The sequence below is a fragment of the Ovis aries genome, chromosome 8 (genome assembly GCF_016772045.2).
Source record: "Ovis aries strain OAR_USU_Benz2616 breed Rambouillet chromosome 8, ARS-UI_Ramb_v3.0, whole genome shotgun sequence".
NCBI lineage: Eukaryota > Metazoa > Chordata > Mammalia > Artiodactyla > Bovidae > Ovis > Ovis aries.
This window is the reverse complement of record NC_056061.1, coordinates 4,576,951-4,592,095: the sequence shown is the minus strand read 5'-3', so window position 1 is coordinate 4,592,095 and position 15,145 is coordinate 4,576,951. Positions and strand designations below refer to the sequence as shown.

At 44.1% G+C, this 15,145-nt stretch overlaps 1 protein-coding gene across 2 annotated transcripts in view; it reads right to left on the bottom strand.

The window, feature by feature from the left end:
* Positions 1 to 14,576, bottom strand: part of MEI4 (meiotic double-stranded break formation protein 4) — a 242,063-nt gene extending 227,487 nt beyond the window's left edge. For both annotated transcript variants that reach the window (XM_027972295.3, XM_060419189.1), the window contains exon 1: positions 14,409 to 14,576. The gene's annotated coding sequence lies outside the window, so the exon portion shown is untranslated. The remainder of the gene's footprint in view (positions 1 to 14,408) is intronic.
* Between the last annotated feature and the right edge of the window lie 569 nt (positions 14,577 to 15,145).

The window sequence follows — 15,145 nt, the reverse complement described above, 5'->3', positions numbered from 1 at the left end:
ACCAAAGTCTGACCTTGAGTCATCTGAAATTGAAGCCCATGATAAATTACATTTTCTTCATTTTCAGTAACATTTTAAGTTGAAAATGTTAATATTTCACTCCAGGAGTCCAGCTCAGATAACTGCTCTGTGAGAAAATACCCTTGAAGCACAAGGAAATTAACTGACAAATGAATTTATGAAACTGAAATATTAAAAGAGCAATTAATAAATTTGCCAGCTGTACTTTTCTTCTGTTAAAAAAAAAATACCAGTAGCACCTCATTGGGCTTTTTGATGGTGAGACCACATCAGAAATGTAAACATAACGGTAATTCATTCATTTATTCACCAAGTATTTTTTATGACCTGTTCTGTCCAGAGAATATAGCGGTGATGAAAATAGATGCATTCTGGAGCTCACATTTCTTATTTCTTACATTCTCCTGGGGGCAGGGCGAGGGAAGCGGGGAGAGTCACAAAATAAATACATGTAAAATGATGTACACTGAATCGTCATACACACAACTGAGAAAACTAATGCAGGTACGGTGGCAAGAGAAGTTAAGGGATCAGCTGCCATTTAAAATATAAAGGTCAAGAAAGGCATCAGTGAGCAGATGACGTGACTGAGCAAAGACGCAGAGGAAGATGAGGGAGCAAGCTGTGCTGAAACAGAGAGCAGGGAGGGTGAAAGAGGGGGCCGAGGACAGGCTGGGGTGCACAGAGCACTCTCCCCAGCACACCTGATGTGACCCCATAACAAAGCTGGGTTTTAGGGCACATATCATGCCAGCGTTACATGAGGGTGCTGAAGCTCAGCCATGTTGCCACCTGCCCAAGGTCACACAGGGAGCAGCAGTGCTGACACCTTCCCCTAGGGGCTCCTGCTCCGTCCAGAAGGTTTTCAACTGCACCCAGTTTTTCCACTGCTTCCAATGCTGTTATCGCAACTTATTAGAAACAACCCGTTAAACCCAGATGTCAGAAAGGTGACTGTAAGGGTGAGGGCTCAGGAGGCAGCACGTGGAACTGAAGAGAGAAGCCTCCAGGAAGCACAGAATTTGAAGGGCTGCCTTCAGGAAGAGGAGAGACCGGTGTTCAGCATGCCCCAGAAGGCAGAACTGGGCCCAATAACTCGAAATCACAGGGAGACAACTTTCCAGTAACTGGATGAATAAAAAGATCCAGTGACAAGAGCTAGCCAACAATGGGATGGGCTGGCTTGTGAAGCTATGAAGTTCCAATTACAGGAGTTATTCAGGTAGAGGCTGAACGGCCATCTACTGTCTGAGATGAAGACAGCTTTTGGCATTGATGTGCAGGCTATACGTACGGATGGACAGATGGCTGTTCCAGTTCCACGATTACCCAAGCACTGGGCAGGGCAATGTGGCAATCAGAAGTTCCAGAGGTCAGACAGCTGGGTTAAAACTCAGTCTCCACTATTTATATTCGCTTTGCACACTCTACAAGCCTCGGTTTGCTTATCTGAAAAATGACGCAAATTACGTCAAGTCACCTCACGGTGCCTTAAATTAAAGGAGATAATCCATGCAAAGGACTTAACACAGGGCCTGGCACACAAAGGTCAGTCAATTCAGCTAATACAGACATGTGTGTTTGGGAGCATGTGTATAAAATATAAATATATATAAATAATGTGTGACATTTGTTTTTCTGTTTTTACTCTTATACTCAGTGGTGAGAAGAGTTCAATATCCAAAGCTGAATTGCTATAGAATATTAAATAACAGGATGATACTAACCATAATAGTTTTAAAAAATATTTAAACAGCCAGCTTCTTGGCCTGATCATTTCATATTGTATCTCTTTTAACTACCAGGAGATATGCAGAAAAGTTCATCTTTTAAACATCTGAAGTGCCAATTTAAAACTTATGAGAGGAAATATCAACATTTTCTTAAATGAAACAACTATTAAAAATTCAGTACTTTAGCATAAGAAAGAATGCCTAACAATCTACACCTGTATTTAATGTGCATTTATATGCAAATTCTTGAGTGTATATACACAAACACACACACTCTTAAATATCTTTCTACTTCAAAATTATAAACTAGAAAGCCCATGGTTACTTTTAAATTACCTGTTAATAAGCAAAATTATTTCATATATTTCTTATAAGGGTCAAGCATTTTATGCGTATGTGTCTATATTAATAGAAAATAAAGGAGAAATAACTATAGAATGTGGCATCTCTAGGCTAAAATCTGGAGATGCTTGTGGATGGCAGAGAGTGAGTTATACAATTTTAGCTTAATTTGCCATCATTCTTTTCTCATTCTGGATAAACTAACATTTATTATTCATTGAGAAAACATTCAAGTATGGATATGATTGATAAAAGGAAGAGTATGTTTTAGGAAAACTCAGGCAATATTTTATTTCTGCAGCAGGGTGCTCAACACTTTTAGAAAGTCATGGTATGATGCATTACAGACAGAAAATGCATTTCCAATAATAGTATTTGTTTGAGACAACAGGATATGTATGGATGCATATCCATCATTATATTGATCCTCCCAACAGCCCTGTGCCATAGCTGCTATTACCCCTGTTCTATCAGTATGCACACAGGGGCTCAGGGGGTAAACTGCTCAAAGCCTCAAAGGAAGAAGTGAAGATACAATCCCATTCTAAAACCTTCCATCTTTCTGTATAGTCTGCCATGCGAAACGTTAAATTACCATATCTGGGCACAGACAATCTATTTCAATAAGTGCATTTCGCACCAAAACTCTGTTGGATATATCTCATGGACTCTCAAGGGCATGCTGTCAGAAGGGGTGATCCAGCCTGTCACCAAAGACAGCATCAGGAATCCAGTCCAGTCTCAACAGATAACACCACACTGAAAATGTGATTCCCTAACCATCAGTTCTTAGCCAGTCCTGCCAGACACTCTATAATGTCTGCTTCTATTAATCCCAGGTCCACCCTTAAAGCAAAAATAATATAAAGTCCACTTTCCCAAATCACCCTCCAAGGATCTGAAGTGAGCAATCACTATCTCCCTTTACAAAATCCCCCAGACCCATTTCTCATAACATCGGAACAGTAAGCCTCTTTTCACTCTGGCGGCCCCTTCTGGTTGCATGTGATTTGTCAAAACCTCTCTTCGGTGACACTCAGCACTAAACCTCCAATCCCACGGTGAACGCGGTCAGTTACGAGCCTTCCTGTCGCCAGGTGGTATAAGCTGCTGAACTGTCAGGTCTCAGTGACGACTCAGATGGACACAGTGGAAAAACAATTAAAACCTTTCTTTCCAAAAGTTCTTTTGAGCTAGATCTCTACTTCCACAACTGATTCCTGCTGAGAACCAAACACCTGACTTCTCAGGTTTGCAATCTAGTCACAAACCTAGAGGAACAAAGCACACACTCTCATGACGGTGGGCCTCCTCCGCGACCCGTGGTGTGTCCCCCGACAGCAACGCCCTTCCCTGAGCCCCGTCTGCAAACTCTCCACTCGGCCCTCACTGCCTCCTTCCGCCGCCTCGTCTCAAGTCTTCTGAATTCTCCCCCCCCCCCCCCCCGCCTTCCTCACCTTTTGGTCTGCATTTCCACAGCACTGGGAAACACAGAGATCCCAAGGCAGGATCAGCAACCATTTGGGGGTCTTGCTCCCCTACTAGACAAGAGAGTGAGCCCACCGTATTTGTGGACCTTGTCCTCGTCGGCTGGACTTGGGAAGGTCAAGCCACGCAGCACATGAGTAGCTACAGAAAAGGTGAGAAGTGGAGCAGCTCAGGGAAACAAGGCTAAGACCGGAGGAGTCACAGAACTGAAGGCCGGCTTAGATATATACAGCCAAAGGAAAAGGCATCAGCAGCGGGAAGAAAGCCTCGAGCCCGACTGCAGCGTGAAGCCTTGAAGGGAAACATCAACATCTCTTGAACACCTCCGCACGTGAGCCCCTGTGCAGTCACTTGACAGCCAGCGCCTTGTGTGAGACCTCATTTAATAGTTCTGGGACCGGGCAAACAAGCTCCCACCATACAGCACAGGGAACTACAGTTCCTGTCAGTATCCTTATCAATATCCTTATCAATCCTTATCAGTACCCTGTGATAAACCAAAAAGGAAAAGAACAGGAAAAAGAATGTACACATAACTGAACTACGTTGCTATACAGCAGAAATCAACACAACATTGCTACACTTCAACAAAATCTGAAAAAATGATTGTGGTGTAGAATTTAGTATCATTTTTTGGAGTTAAGGAAACACGTTCAGAAGGTAGCTTTCTCAAGGCTATCTGGTTAACAAGTGATGGAACTGGACTTTTTAACTGTCATCTCTCCACACGTTCTTTCTGCAATACACTTCTGAAGCTTGGCAGTCGGAACTGAATATAATCTGGCTAGGAATGGACCTCTCTGAATTGCCCCGTGGTCACCTTGTGCCTACTTTGACATTCATTTCAGGTTATCACCACATGCACACACACACCCCCCCACACACACACAACGGCAGGCCCACTATCTCCACAAGCAGTGCTAGATAAGGGATTTTTTACCCCCAAAGACGGCCTAGTGAGACAGGCATGAGCAGTACTGCATACTAATCAACTCTGAAAAACTCCCATCAGAAATCATTTCAAATATGTGTTCAAGAGGCAAGGACAGCGTAGGAAACAGGAGAGCAGGTTTGGGAGGCAGGGTTCCCAGCTCTGCCGTCTATTAGTGTGACCTTAGACAAGTTACTCAACCTCTCTGTGCCTCAGTTTGCTAATCTGTAAAATGGGATTCAAAGGAATACTCAACTTCTAAACTAAGGAGAGGAAGTGAGTCAAGGCACATGACCCCTACGTACTCTATCAGGCACACAGTGAACAATGCAACACTTGGTGCGCTTGAGGCGTGTATGGGTCAATGAGTCAAGGCCAGTCCACTGTCTCCAAAGCCTGTGCCTCTCTCTGCGCAGCATAAACCCAGTGAGAACTCAGGGAAAGAGACACTTGTGGGCTGATGTGAACAGGAGGAACAGAACTCTGGAGCCAGCCTGGAAGATCTGAAGTATGAAAAGGACTCAGGCAAAGGAAGGACAAAATTTGATGGGCTGGACAGTACAGGCAGCCAGCAGATAACAGCATGCCTCTTTGTGGGAGAGGGCATGGATTTCTGACTGAAGAATATGGTATTTGGGGAAAGAAAGGGAAATAATATAGAATAAGGAAGCTGGGATCTTGAAGGTCAGTTAGAGGAGTCTGAACTCACTGCCATGGATGGCTGGAAACAGGCATGGTCTTCGGTGTGGATAAGTGCAACACTCCTAGTAATGTTTTAGGAAGAGAATTTTTCTAAGGAGTTAGGGACTGCTGACACCATAGAGGGAAGAAGGGCTGGAAGGAGAGCCAGGCCAGGATGCTAACGTGTACACACAGAATACGAGATGCCTTGAAAGATGTCTGTGACACGGTGGGGCTTCCTGCCAGACTGGAAAGAGGGAAAGTAAGGGGATACTTGCATATGATTTCCACAGTAGGCCAGCGATGTGACGGACTCCAATCAGAAAATCATACTAAAACTACTGGAAAGTCGAAAACATGCAAAATAACACTGATAAAATATTTATTCTGAACACTGTGACTATTCTCAGAAGTTTGTTTCCTTAACTCTTTACTGAAGTTTCGCTTATTATCAATGAGTGATGAAAAGGAGGTAAGCACATTAATAATGAAAGAAGCCAGCTTCCTGCCAAGTAGTTTGAATCAGTGCCCTTCTCAGTGATCTTATGCGGTAGTCATATTTTTGGAGTATGCTTGGAAACTGGGAATTTGTCCATTATTTATCACGAAAGATTTTTACATCAGCAACCTAGTAAGAAATGTACCTTTGGGGTCTTTGAGCTGAAGCACTGCTTCATTTGCTATTTGCAAAGATGCTCCAGTTATTTGCCTGTATGCGTGCAGTACATTCTAAATCACAATTTTGGTCTTTGGGAACTGACCTTGATGAAAAGAATTTATTGGTAATATATGTAATTTTAAAAACTCTATTCATTATATAGATGAAATAGTGCTTAGTTATTATCAGATAAATAGATAGATAATCTGTTTATTTTGATAATTTGATAACGGATGGTGGATTTTTTTTTGGTTAGAAAACAAGATAATCTTATAAGAGTGGACGCTTTAGGAACCATATTTATAAAAGAAATAGCTTTTAAGAAAGCAGCAATTTGTTGGGAACTATGTAAGCTCTTGTGCACTGGCATAAAAAAGCAGATTATCATGAGAAACGTATACTTCTGCCCACAAACACATACCATTTATCAGTTGTGCCAGGCACAACTAGAAATAAGGATGCTCTTTCTCTCAGAAGCTTTCTTTCTGGTGGAGGCCAATACATAAGAAAATAAATAAAACATCAACTAGTCAGGAAGCAACAGTTAGAACTGGACATGGAACAACAGACTGTTTCCAAATAGGAAAAGGAGTACATCAAGGCTGTATATTGTCACCCTGCTTATTTAACTTATATGCAGAGTACATCATGAGAAACGCTGGGTTGGAGGAAGCAAAAGCTGGAATCAAGATTGTCAGGAGAATTATCAATAACCTCAGATACGCAGATGACACCACCCTTTTGGCAGATAGTGATTGCAGCCATGAAATTAAAAGACGCTTACTCCTTGGAAGGAAAGTTATGACCAATCTAGACAGCATATTAAAAAGCAGAGACATTACTTTGCCAACAAAGGTCCATCTAATCAAGGCTATGATTTTTCCAGTGGTCAAGTATGGATGTGAGAGTTGGACTATAGAGAAAGCTGAGTGCTGAAGAATTGATTCTTTTGAACTGTGGTGCTGGAGGAGACTCCTGAGAGGCCCTTGGACTGCAAGGAAATCCAACCAGTCCATCTTAAAGGAGATCAGTCCGGAATGTTCATTGGAAGGACTGATGCTGAAGCTGAAATTCCAATACTTTGGCCACCTGATACGAAGAGCTGACTCACTGGAAAAGACCCTGATGCTGGGAAAGATTGAAGGTGCGAGGAGAAGGGGATGACAGAGGATGAGATGGTTGGATGGCATCTTCGACTCAATGAACATTGAGTTTGGGTAAATTCTGGGAGCTGGTGATGAATAGGGAGGCGTGATGTGCTGCAGTCCATGGGTTCACAAAGAGTCGGACACGACTGAGCAACTGAACTGAACTGAACTGAATGCATGAATAGCAACTTTGGATAAAGTATAAAAGCAGTTCAGAAGAGGAAGAAAGTAGCTTTCTCTGACCATTGTTCCAGAGATAAAAAGAAATGGGTCATAATCTGCTACTCTAAAACCATTTGGGGGGACTTGTAAAGAATCATAAGTATGTTTTATTTTGTTTTTTAATCCTGTGAGAAAAAAGCTATTCATGAAAGTAGAAGGAAAGCGACCGTGAGCAAGCAGTCTCTGAAATACATTTCCTCGCAATTATTAGAGATTAAGAAAGTCACATCTCTCTTTCCAACAATCAAAATTACTTTCTAATGAGTTGTTTTCATTCTACTATTCATCCAGATTAAACCAAAGCACACATTAAATACAAAAAGATTTATTTTCCAGAGTTCTGCGAGGGTGAAAGCAATCTAATCAAAAACGAAATGGGGAATGAGCTAGGTGAATAAATCGGAAGGAAGAATTAAGCTGACAGATATTTTGGAGGCCTGTTAAAAAATAAATTGGATTTTCATTATAAAAATTGACTTAAATAAATGATACACTTAAGAACCCACTCAGAACATTTCCTTAAAGTCAATTTGATTATCAGCCCCAAGATATTGCATTTCAATATATTTTGTTATATTTCCAAAATACAACAGGTATGGGAAAGGACGTACACAGAGTAAATGCCAACAAAATAAAAAGAAAGAAAGAAATACTAAAAAATCTTTGATTCTGATATCTGATGTTCAGATTTGAAACCTAAATAAAAAGTTAGGCAAAATATTTTACATAGTGCCACCAAAATAACTAGAGGATAATTAAATTTATATTTGAGGAAAAGCAAAAGGAAACTTGATAGTAGACAGAACCCTCTAAAGATCTATAATTTATAAATTACTTTACTCCCTTGATGGATAATCTGTAAGTATAGATAAATCTAATAATAGGGACAATATTAAGCCTTCATCTAAGATAGCTGTTCATACAACAAGTGAAAGTTGTGTCCGACTCTTTGTGACCCCAGGGACTATATAGTTCATGGAATTCTCCAGGCCAGAATACTGGAGTGGGTAGCTGTTCCCTTCTCCAAGAGATCTTCCCAATCCAGGGATGGAACCCAGGTCTCCTGCATTGCAGGCAGATTCTTTACCAGCTGAGCCACCAGGGAGGCCCTGTTCATATGACATGTGACACTTTATCAGCAGAAACGGGGAGCATGAATGTGTGTGGCAGTGGGGAGGGGGGCAGGTGGATCTATTCTCTATATTTCCAAGCAAGGAATGATGAATTACAGACCTTCTCATAATCTTTGGAGGTAGTAAGCCTTCTAGGTAAAATTATCATGTTCATACACTCAGCAGGTAACACCGAAGAAAAGAGATTCTGTCCTAGGCACGCTACCTTTAAACAGATAAAGCTGGTAAAGGGATGCAGAAACCTGCTGTCTGAGGGACAGAGGAGTAAAATGTAAACTGGGCTTGTTCCATGAAACCCCAAGGAACAGGACAAGGATGGGAGGGGAAGTTGTGGATACATATTCTATCTGTCAGATGCGTTAAAGACTGAGAGACAGCTTTAGGAGGAATGAGTTCCCTGTTGTGGGAGGTATTCAAGCACAGAGAGAGATGACAGGAATGGGGCAGAATGGATCTTGAAAATTAAATGGATCAGGACCACTGCCACCCTGAGATCTTGTGATGATAAGAAACAGAAACCATAGCCACTGACATGGGAGACTTAAAAACCATTCAGTGACAGTGATATACAATGGATGCCTTTGAGAAAGTGTTGAGGACACAGTACCCATGAGGGTTCAGGCAGAAAGCTTTTGGTACCTCAATGTGGGTAATGTGAAGCAGCGCTTAAGAAAGAGCTACTTTCAAAGGTGTGGGCAACCTAAGGGGGAAACACAATGTGCAGGGGACCAGAAACAACAGCAGAGGCCAAGGGCATCCTCCACTTCCCTTGGATCTAAAGGGAGGAGAGGAGGGGCAGTTACCAGGGCTGGGAGAGAGACCCGCGGAGGACAGGACCACCCAGCAGGAGCTGTGACCTTCCATCCCCAGCATCCTCCTCATGACTGTAGAGGGAGCAGGGGCTGGTGTGGGACCTGCAGGGTGGTGGGGCACAGAGATCTGGGAGGCCAAACAGAAGACTTCAGCACAAATGCCAGCAAAGCCACGGAAAACAGGGCAAATGGGAAGGTCCTAGACGAGGGAAGAGGCTGGACTGCCTTCTCTCTAGGTCTCTTCCGAAGAGAGCAACATGTCTTTTCAGTTAAAATGAGAGTCACAGACCCATTTTTTTTTTTACCATCCTCGTATATAGAGTGTTGGCTCTTTCTGATTCTCCAGGCATTTGCCGGGATTTGTGTTTTGAACTAAGCACTCAGCTGCAAGGTAATCGCTCTACCCAAAACAGAAGTGCCATAGGAGACAAGAGCTTCCCAGGTGGCGCTAGTGGTAAAGAACCCTCCTGCCAGGAGAGGTAAGAGAAGAGGTTTTGAGCCCTGGGTCAGGAAGATCCCCTGGAGGAAAGCATGGCCAACCCGCTCCAGTATACTTGCTGGGAGAATTCCCATGGACAGAGGAGCCTGGAGGGCTACAGTCCATAAGGTCGCAAAGAGTCAATCAGAACAGCACAGCACAGGACCTGAAGATCTGAACACAGAACCATCTAGCCTATGTCAGTTAGGCGATTTTCCATCTGATATCCTGGCCACTCGTTCCTTCATTCACCAGATACGTTTAATGATCTGCTACTGGACAGGTGCTGTGCTGGACTCAACTGCCAACAAGAAAAGTCCATCACGGCCTTCACTGAGCTATCAGCCGACTGTCAATCATTCCAATCTACAACACTCGCTGTTCAGTAAAGGAATCTCAGAAGTGCTATGGATCAGAAATGCAAACTATGACCCACAGGCCGAATCTGTGTGGCCTTGCTTCCATCAGCCATGTTTTATTGACACACCCATGTCCATTAGCCTATGTGTGGTCTATCGCTGCTTTAGTGCTACAACCTCAGAGTTGCTGCAGGAGGACTGCAGAGCCTGATATATTACTAACTGGTCCTGTACAGAAAAGTTTGCCAACACTTGCTCTAAATAAAACCTAATGCTTTAAGAATAAATATATGGAGGGAAACATACTGTCACTGATCAAACATCCCTGGGTGCCCTAGCTACAAACCAAGTCATGAGGGAGGTTGGCTTTCTGCCAAGTTGCATCTCTACTGTTGTTTTGTTTCTGTATTTTTTTCCTTCTTTCATTATAAAGGCAGATAAAAAACAGTGTCACGTGGCTAATGTCTTCTATTTAACAGCTAACTCTTGTTCACATTCTCTTATATTGTATCTAGTCTTTTGATTGATCAGAGTTCTTCCACATCATGGAAGGCCCATTTTTCCAACGATCCTGTTCGCTGAATCACACCAAACAAGTTTTGACAGGGGTGATTTTAGGCTATCTTTTAAATTGAACAATAAAATTGATTTTAACAGCACTTAGCCAATACTCAAGTGCTATATAAATGCAAAATCATAGCAGCAATAGTACCTTCACTTCCCTGCAGAGAGAAACAGGAGTGGATGCTTATTCCCCAATCACTTGACCCACAGAGCATTAAAATTTTAAATGTATTAAAAGAAAAAACACTAGCTTTCATTGGCTGTTACCAAAATTTCCTAATATGAAGTGACAGGATCTGTGCCGGTTGTGGTTCCTCCGAAGGATGTTAAGAGGCTCAGTGGTGGCTGTGGCTGACCATTGATTTGCCACTCCCCAAGCCCTTTTCATCCCCTAAATGGGAATCAATGTAGCATGAATAAAATTAATCAGCCATTTAGTTCATATTTAGTCACTATAACGAAGCAATAGCTGGCTTGGGAACGATCTTTGCCAAGCCTTGGTTCCTGAAAGTTTTCCCATCCACTAACCATAATGCACATTTCAAGTGTCGAGAGAAAGGAGACTGAGTCCACCAGCGAACTCAGAGCCAAGAATGAGATGGTAACAGGAGGCAGCATGGAGAAGGCCTGGCTGATCTGGTAATAAGAGAGGTTTCTGTTAAGGACCAGCTTAGACATTCTATCATTGAAAAAACACCTTCCTTGATATCTTTAGATCAAGTCATTTCCCTCCAATACCTAGCTCTTAACACACCATACTCTTGTATCACAGTTGCAGCTGGGTCATTCTTTACTTCCTTGGTCCTTTGATGGCAATGACCCTCAGTGAGTTCCACTGAGCTCATGACCTGCCTGCGCAGAGCAGAAATTGCTACAGCGAACACACAATAAGCACTAAATATATATATATATTAAATACATATATCAAATATTATATATAATATATATTTATATATTATATATATTTAATAAATATTAAATATATATAATATATATAAGCTGGCTGACCTGATGAATGAATGGATAGGTAAGCAAGCTGGATCCTAGGCGCTCTGATAGCATGTGAGAATACCCTGGTCATTCTACAATATGCTCCTCAAAACTAATGGCCCATGTCTTCCTGTCCTGAACTAGGCTCTAGGAAAATGCACAAACTGCACACCAGCTCCTGGTATCCTCACCACCAAACTACCTCCTCTCTGCTCTTTCACTCTCTTCTTCTGTCCTAACTTCTCTTGATATATAATCCTGACCAAGTTACTCCCAGACACAAAAAAGAAAAAAACAAAACAGTATCCCATCACCTCCACCTCACCTAGCTGTTCTTACAAAGGCTGAAAAAGACAAACCTGATGCCTACCTGCAAATTCTCTTGCCACTTCTCTGCAGACCTCGCCCTAAAAACCATGCCTCTATTCTTAAAATGCTTTGCTCTCTGACTTTAGTGCCACGATTCCCCTGATTCTTCTTCTATACCATGCCCTGTCAATTCTACAATCGAATATATCTATAAACTGATCTTTTTCCCAAACCATTAACACCTCTTGTCTTTATGACTGCATCAGTCTTCTGCCAGACCTCTCGGCTCCCTCCAATCCATTCTGCACAGGGAAGTCATACGTGCACCTCAATAATGCTCCAAAGTAATTTCACTGGTTCTATTACATTGTGACTCTGGCCCTCACCTTCAAGTGCCTTTGTACCGCAGAGTTTAACTTACATATGACAAATATAAGCCCCATGAAAGAGCTATTCTGTCTGATCTTCACCACAATATCCAGTGGACTCCTGACATCTTTATATATGTTAAAACATATTCAAGGTAATGTTTTCTAAATCTTGACAAGGCCTCCAAAATACTGGTTATGGAAAGCTGGTTCCAAATACTGGTATCCCCCCCCATTACTCATGAAAAGAGAGCAAAAATCTTACTAAGAGTCATCAATTTGTGTTCCTGACCATCATTCCCGGTTTCTCTCTTAATTTTGTCATTTGTGGTCCATATTCCTGTTCTGAAAGTCATCCAGATTATGCATGTTCCAAATTATACAGGCTCTTTATTGCACTTGATCTAAAGACTTCTAAAGCAGTAAGTCTTCCCAAATATAAATAAGTAGAATAGTTGCTAACACAATTTTCTGCTGAGTGACTGAGTCTCACTGCAGCCACAGGAAACACTGTAAATCTCTTGATTTTAAGTAGAAAAAAGGCAGTTGCAAACAATCCGAAGAATGTGATCAATGTGTATGTAATTAGAGACAAATACTGCTCTTGAAAAATATACCCTGCTCAAGAACACGGTCCAGGTTATGAGTTTTTCTACATTATGAGCATTTTATGAATATTAAATAACAGTACATGTCAAAATCTATGGCTCCTGATGACCAGAAGTCCAAAATGTATTTCTGAACTTCCAGCCTATGAAGCTATACAAAGCCTTTCATGATTCAGTACAAACCACTGGTCCCATCTTACTGGCTGCCACTTTTATTAGACATTCAAGTTATACTAAAACACTGTCTTCTCCCCGTATGCTTGCCTTCCTGCCTTTACTCTTATCATCCTTTTCATTTGCAATGTATTCCCCACTTCTACCCCATTTCCTAAATATCTGGTACCTACGGCCACTGTCAGGGTGCCACCTCCTCCAGGGAGCCATCTGCCCCGCAGCATTTTATCTAAATTTCCTAATGAAATCCCACCCTGCCCCTGAATGTTTCCTACCTAACTCTTCATCTATATCTACCCGAGGCTTGGGAGGTCTTTCAAGGAGGAGACTATGCGTGTGCCATCTTTGATACCTACAGCACCTTACATCAGTTCAGTTCAGTCGCTCACTCGTGTCCAACTCTTTGTGACCCCATGAACCGCAGCACACCAGGCCTCCCTGCCCATCAGCAACTCGCAGAGTCCACCCAAATCCATGTCCATTGAGTCGGTGACGCCATCTAACCATCTCATCCTCTGTCGTCCCTTTCTCCTCCTGCCCCCAATCCCTCCCAGCATCAGGGTCTTTTCCAGTGAGTCAGCTCTTCCCATTAGGTGGCCAAAGTATTGGAGTTTCAGCTTTAACATCAGCCCTTCCAATGAACACCTAGGACTGATCTCCTTTAGGATGGACTGGGGTTCCTTCAAAATAATGGGCGCTCAATAAAAGATGTGTTGGGGACTTCCCTGGTGGTCCAATGGCTAAGACTCCACACTTCAACGCAAGGGGCTGGACATCCATCCCTGGTCAGGGAACTAGTTCCTACATGCCCCAACTAAAGATCCCCAGCCGCAAGGAAGATTCCATGTGCTGCACCTAAGAACCAGGCAGCCAAATAAATATTTTTTTAAAAATAAATTTAAAAATGTGCACAAGGCAGTGATCTACCAACCGCAGCAATGGCCTCCAAGCACAGGCATTTTCTCCCCCCAGGAGGGAACCCTTTTTTTCTTTTTCTTTGGCGGGGGGGGGGGGGGGATGAGGGGGGCGCCTCAAATGCATGGAGGTTAGAACATACCCAGGAGATGGTGATGGACGGGGAGGCCTGGCGTGCTGCGATTCATGGGGTCGCAAAGAGTCGGACACGACTGAGCGACTGAACTGAACTGAACTGAACTGAGAACACACCCAGGACGACCACACATTTGGAAGCACAGGCCGGCGGAGTCTAACTCCAAAAGCTCCAGCGCCGCTGCGATCCACTGCATCGGGTAGAGAGACACGCGGAACACGTGCTGAGCTCCGCGTGGAGCGGCCCCTGGCGCGGATACGAGTCTCCGAACGAGGCCACGCGCCAGGCACGCGAGGAGGCGGAGACAGGGGAGCGGTGCAGGGCGCCTCCCCACCTACCTTCGGGGACCCCGCAGAGCACGGAGGGCTCCTCCCGCGGGGAGCCGGTGCAGGCGGGGACGGGGCCGCAGGGACTGAACTCTGCGACGTCGCCGGCCGCCCAAGCCCGACCGCCCAGAGAAGGCCGCCCGCGCGGCGCCGGCTTCCGTCCGCGCTCGGGCAGCGCGCGAGGAGGGCCCGGCCGCGCGCCCCACAAGGCCCCGCGGCGCGCTGGGCCTGCGGCGCCGGGGCCGCGGGGCGGGGTGTCGGCCCGGGTCGGGAGCGCGCTTCCCGCCGCCTGGGTGGGAGCGGGTCGGCCCGGCGGCCCCTGCGAGTGTCCGCGCCGCGCCGGCGAAAGCTAAGGCGAGGCCGCGCGCCTCCCTGAGGACTGCGCCCCCTCGGCCTCCAGCCGGAAGGGGAAACCGAGGCCTCAGAGGAGAGCAAGCCCTTGGGGAGACTTCTGGAAGGAGATACGGTGATTCCAGCGGGGTAGGAGGAGCGACTTGGACAGGATGAATTCGAAAACGACTTTTCTTTTCCCAGAAACGAAACTAAACTTGTGTTTCTTCCAAGAAATTGTCATTACAGAATGATGTTGCTCTCTGTTCACCTTTAGCATCATATGTATTGTCTATTTGGGGAGGGGGAGGGGGTAGGAGCCTTACATCTTACAAAAAATGCTTCCATCGTTAAGAATCCCAGTACGATTCCAAGCATCCTGAGGACAGATTCTCGGCAGGTTTCTTTGGTGTTATGCG